Source organism: Xyrauchen texanus, chromosome 14, assembly GCF_025860055.1.
Source record: "Xyrauchen texanus isolate HMW12.3.18 chromosome 14, RBS_HiC_50CHRs, whole genome shotgun sequence".
Classification (NCBI taxonomy): Eukaryota; Metazoa; Chordata; class Actinopteri; order Cypriniformes; family Catostomidae; genus Xyrauchen; species Xyrauchen texanus.
Genome location: NC_068289.1, coordinates 6434610 through 6440438, shown reverse-complemented (window position 1 = coordinate 6440438; position 5829 = coordinate 6434610).

The window sequence follows — 5829 nt, the reverse complement described above, 5'->3', positions numbered from 1 at the left end:
CATATTTAAACCCTTCTTAACTATAAAAGATAACTTCCAGTCCGGCGTTGATGAATGGCCGAATTTACCTGAGTGTTCCCGTGACGTAAGCACAATGGCACGTGAACTGACGTCACAGGAGCGCCTGGGTAAATTCTGCCATTCGTCAACGCTGGACTGAAATCGATCTTTTATAGTTAAAAAGGGCTTAAATATGGAAGAAAATGTCAGATTTAGATATAAATGAGTTAAACTAGTACTTTTGACAGTCCCGATTTTACTTGCCTTTTGTCCCGATAATCATTCTTGACCTAATGTTTTAGATAACTGATCATTGATGTGCTTAAGCATCTTATTTTCAGTAAAATGCCCTGACAAAAATAACCCCAGGTGAAGGTAGTCCACTAGCTGCGAATTTGAGAACTTGTACAATAAATATATGTATTCGTAAATTGAAATTTACACTTATAGCACCTATGTGAAAACTTGTAAAATAAAAATCTGAAGTTGAATGTTGCAATCTGCACTAACAGAAAATAATCAAAAGCTTGTGATTTGAATTCAAAGTTGTAAACAAATAGTCACAAATGTGTAAAATTCACATAAATACTGCTCCATGGAAATAAAGCAAACTAAACTTTTATTCCCTCCTGAGATGGTCTAAGGTAATTTGCAGCATTTTCACATACGACACTGTTCTTGCAAACAGTTGCATGCCTCTGAACAAACAGCGCATCAGAAACGCTCATTTACGTCTTTTCTTGTCTGGAACAGTGACGCGTAGATGAGCAAAATTACACGGCATTCGCATGAAATACCCGTATCTGGAGGGTGCTTATTTCATACCCTGAGCTACTATTCAATATATTTCATGACTTCCCAGCTCCGTAGTTTTGTAATTGCCAAATGTTTTCGATAATCGTCTGTCAATGAGTGTCACAATCTGCAGTGGAATATTTGTCAGATATCATCGATATCCGATTACATCGTCCGATTGCCTAGCCCTAATACAAAGCTTTTCCCTCTAGAATTTATTTCAGCTTATTATACCAGTGATACATCTAATTTGTGATCAGATTTGCAAAAGCTATAGTCCGTTTCCCAGCCTACCAAATAACGTTAGGGCTTCCGGTGGCAGGAACACCACTATTGACCAACAGTACAGTAACCTGTTGACCTCTAGCAATAAAATTGTTCTCCATGTGAATAGGGCTCAAGTTTGATACTCCGTGTTCCGCTTTTTTAGTTTTTACCACAGTGCAGTTAAAATAAATGTCTTCCAGCCATGGCAACTTGGATGGAGATGCTGAAGATTTTTTGTCTCTGTCAGACTATGGAGGATCTATTAGTCCTTGTGTTAAATCTATAACTGAGCTAAAATTTGTGAAAACCTACAGTGGTTTCTCCTCTGATGTTGATCAAGAACAGTGTGAAGATGAAACATATGAGCTTATTGAGGTTATCTCCATTCAGTATCTTCTGCTTTTGAGGATGAAGCCCCTCCATCTCCTCCTGCCCCTGACTTCCCCAGTCTTCACACCATGAGTGCCACGTGTCTCTCTCCTTATGCTCTCAGAAATGTTCCAGTGTGTCACCCTCCACTTGCCACCAAACCTGACATCTTAGTGCCTTCTCCCTCTCCTGCTTTCATTGCTGGTTCCCCTTCTAAGTATTGTAGCCTCAGACCTGGGCTCCTCTCCATGGCTTTCAGCCCTTCTGCTCCTACCCTTGGTGCCATGATGTTAATACCATGCACCACGAGTGCAACTCTTTCCTCTTGTCATGAGCAAGAATGTGTTCCCCCTGCCTCCAAGCCTGACACCTCAGTGTCTCGTCCCTCTCCTCCTCTCACTGCTGGTCCTCTCTTCCTGCAAAAATGAAATGCATACTTATGTCTGTCTCTGACTGACAGCCCTGTTTCTCCTCTCTGAATAATTATGCTTAATTCTTGCTTGAGAAGGGTTAAGCCCCTCTCCACCCTCCTTCCATGCCTCCTCCTCCTTCTGCACTATTTTTACTTGGCCTGTTAAACCCATAATACCTGTGTTGCCCTCTAACGGTCAATATGGAAGTCTTACTGATGCCCTCCAGAAGACAGTTGAGCCTGAAAAGGACTGTGGTTTTTCAGTCCCTCAATTCAGGCCTTCAGTTTTGTTTGGAGAATCTGTTCAGCTACAACAACAAATCTTTGGGATGTCTGCTTCTACGCACATTGACAGAAGTGTTCCAATGCCTTCCCCTGACATCAGGCACCAAGCTCATCCTCCTGCTCCCCCCTCTGTTGCCATGATGCCTGTACCTTTCTCCACTAGTGACAGGCCTCCCTCTCCCCCTTCCTCCATGCTTCTTCCATCTCCTTCCCCCTTTTTCTCGTTGCCTGTTGAACCCATTATATCCTCTTTTGGTCAATATGAAAGTACTACTGGTGACCTCAAGAAGACAGCTGGTCCTGAAAAGGACTGTGGTTTTTCAGTCTCTCAATTAATGCCTTCAGTTTTGTTTGGAGCATCTGTTCAACAACAACAACAAATCTTTTGGATGTCAGCTTCTACTCACAGTGGCAGAAGTGTTCCAATGCCTTCCCCTGACATCAGGCACCAAGCTCTTCCTCCTTCTCCCCTCTCTGTTGCCGTGATGCCTGTACCTTTCTCCACTAGTGACAGGCCTTCCTCCATGCTTCTTCCATCTCCTTCCCCCTTTTTCTCGTTGCCTGTTGAACCCATTATATCCTCTTTTCATCAATATGAAAGTACTACTGGTGACCTCAAGAAGACAGCTGGTCCTGAAAAGGACTTTGTTTTCTGTCTCTCAATTCATGCCTTCAGTTTTGTTTGGAGCATCTGTTCAGCTACAACAACAAAGCTTTCGGATGTCTGCCTCTACTCACGCTGACAGAAGTGTTTCAATGCCACCCCCTGCCATCAGGCACCAAGGTCCTCCTCCTGCTCCTCTCCCTGGTACCATGATGCCTGTACCTTGCTTCACGAGTAACCGGCCTCCCTCTCCCACTACCTCCATGTTTATTCCTCATCATGCACCATTTTGCTCATTGTCTGTTAAACCCATTATATCCTCTTTCGGTCAATATGGAAGTTCTACTGGTGCCCTCCATGAAACAGATGAGTCTGAAAAGGACTTTGGTTTCTCAGTGCCTCAATTCAGGCCTGAATTTGGAGCATCTGTTCAGCAACAACAACAAAGCTTTGGGATTTCTACCTCTACTCTCGCTGGCAAAAGTGTTCCAATGCCTCATTCTGCCACCAAGAATCATACTCCTCCTCCTGCTGCTCCCCCCGGTGCCATTATGCCCATGACTTGGTCCATGAGTGGTAGGCCTTTGTGGGGGTGGGGACGTGGTCATGTGTCTGTTTGTGGGAGAGAGGGAGTGGTGTGGCTCGTCAAGCTGGTTGGCATAATTTCTAATAGCTGTTTCTTATTACAGTGATCAAAAGCAGCCAAAACACGCCAGAGAGCTGAGAGAGAAAGACATGAGAGTGCAGCGACTGGTGTGCCTTATTGTGTGTTTTATTGTTTTGTTGTGAAGCTGAAGATTTCATGAAGTTGATGTTAACTGAGAGATTTGTTTCATTGAACTGAATGAACTAAGAAGGGGAAGTGGGGAAGAAAAAAGAAACCTTGCCAATAAGCCCAGATTAGTACAGAACAGCACAATTCAGTATTGGTGGAGCCAGTGCTGCCAAACTCAGCCAAATGGTGGAGAAGGGGCTATTGTCTATCAATATGCCATGTCAATTGGACTTTATTGCCATTAACCTAATTTGTCAATTTGCACTTGTACCATAATTTTATTTAAATGCAAGATTGCTATTTGCACTTCTGGTTAAATGCTAATTGTATTTTTTGGATGATCTTATCTAATATAAATGTATCTGTTGGTTATACTTCATTTTTGTAAACATGCTTTTATCAGTCATAATTTAAAGGGGTCTTAATGCTTTTTTTAATCGTTTTTTATAATGTTATTAAAGTTTTTTGCTAAATTTGTTTTTAAATATTTGTAGAACATGATAATGTTTCATACTCATTCTGACCCTCTGTCAGAAATGCTCGGATTTAGGCTGCTTCTTCTTTAAAACATAATACAAATATTCAAGTCAAACAAATATTCTTTATCCATTTATGTATTTATTTGATAAGTAACAGTGTAATAATGATACGCTTGGAGTTGATGTATTAATTAGAGGTTACTTAGCGATAGACGTCTGCAGGGGCCACAATACCATCAGATTTTAAGCCCGAATCCAACCCAAACCTGAAATCGCTCACTGTCTTTATCATTCCTTCGCCTAGCAAGTACTGTTGCAATAGGATGTAGCAGTATTGTAACTGTAAACACACACAGTTTTAACAAGGCATGGCAGCCACTCAGTACACTAGAGCAGAAGGGGAAATAAATTCGGTCAAGCGCTAGATGTTGAAGAAACAGAGAGACGCAATGCAACAGTCAAAGACATTCGTCCAGCATGTGCTGATATAGGAAAACAATGGAAAAACAGAGCAAATGCATGCAAAAACACGTTTAGTGCGAATGGCAGCTAACTCATCTGTTCGAGAGTGCGTGCATGAAATACTTTGGTAGGGCTGTTTATTTTTTTATTTTTTTCATTAATTAAAAACCCAAACCTGAAGTCCTTCTTCTTTCCGAACCCAGCTCGAAACCCGACAGTTTCTCGGCTCCTGTTGGGCCCGTGGGATTTTCAAACATAACAGTCTCTAGAGTTTACTCAGAATGGTGGCAAAATCAAAAAACATCAAGTGAGGGCATTTTTGTGGACAAAAATGCCTTCTTGATGAGAGAGGTCAACAGAGAATTGCCAGACTGGTTTGAGCGGACAGAAAGGCTACGGAAACTCAGATAACCACTCATATTATCTCAGAATGCACAACACAACAAAGCTTGAGGCAGATGGTTTACCAGAGTAGAAGACTATGTCAGGCACTTTATTATTGCCATAGTGTTCCTTATAAAGTGAGTGTACACTGGTGAAAGCTTATATTAACAGAACTAGCAGAGTCGGGATAATTTGTGATGTAACTCAACGATTTCTGCTCTGCGCTACTGGTGAAAATGAAAGATGCCTACCCACATACTTTCCTGTTGGTACAGTCAAATACGGGGCAATATCGCATTCATGCAACTTATCATTTTAAAAATGTATGTGTAACAACCTGCTAAGTTGCCTGATGACAGGTGATGATATATTTCACTATAAGAATTGAAGTAGAACTGAACTGAACACATCTTTAACACAAAAGCTAAATGTTTCATGTTCAACAGTTTTTGTCAAATCTAATATCTTAAATGTATTTACTTAACAGTTACTTCAGTACTTAAGTGAATAAGCTTTGCCAAAGTAATGTTCCAAATGGGTTGTAGCAACTTATTACATAATAATAAATCATAATGTGGTTAAGCATGGACTAAAGGTGAATTTTAATAACAAATTTACACATAAAGAGATTAAGTATCCCACTTTACCTGTTTTCACCTTATGCAGAAGTTTAATACATCATACAAATTGCAGTTTTATATCATTTATTTTTAATTGAAAATGTATTGAAGTGGAATTGAATATTATTTTTATTTAATGAAACAAAGCAAGTTGAATATAATCCTATGACCATTTTAAAATACTGAAAATGTTGCTTAATGGTAAATTGGTATCTCTGTGAGTGTTCATCTTATGGAATTTCAAGTGACAGAATTAGATCTAAGATCATCTCTTTGTAGTGATCTAACCGAAAGACAACTTCTGCTCTGTGCAATTGATGAGACTGAAAGCTAATAATATGCTGGCACAGACATATGTCAAAAAACACATGTGGCAA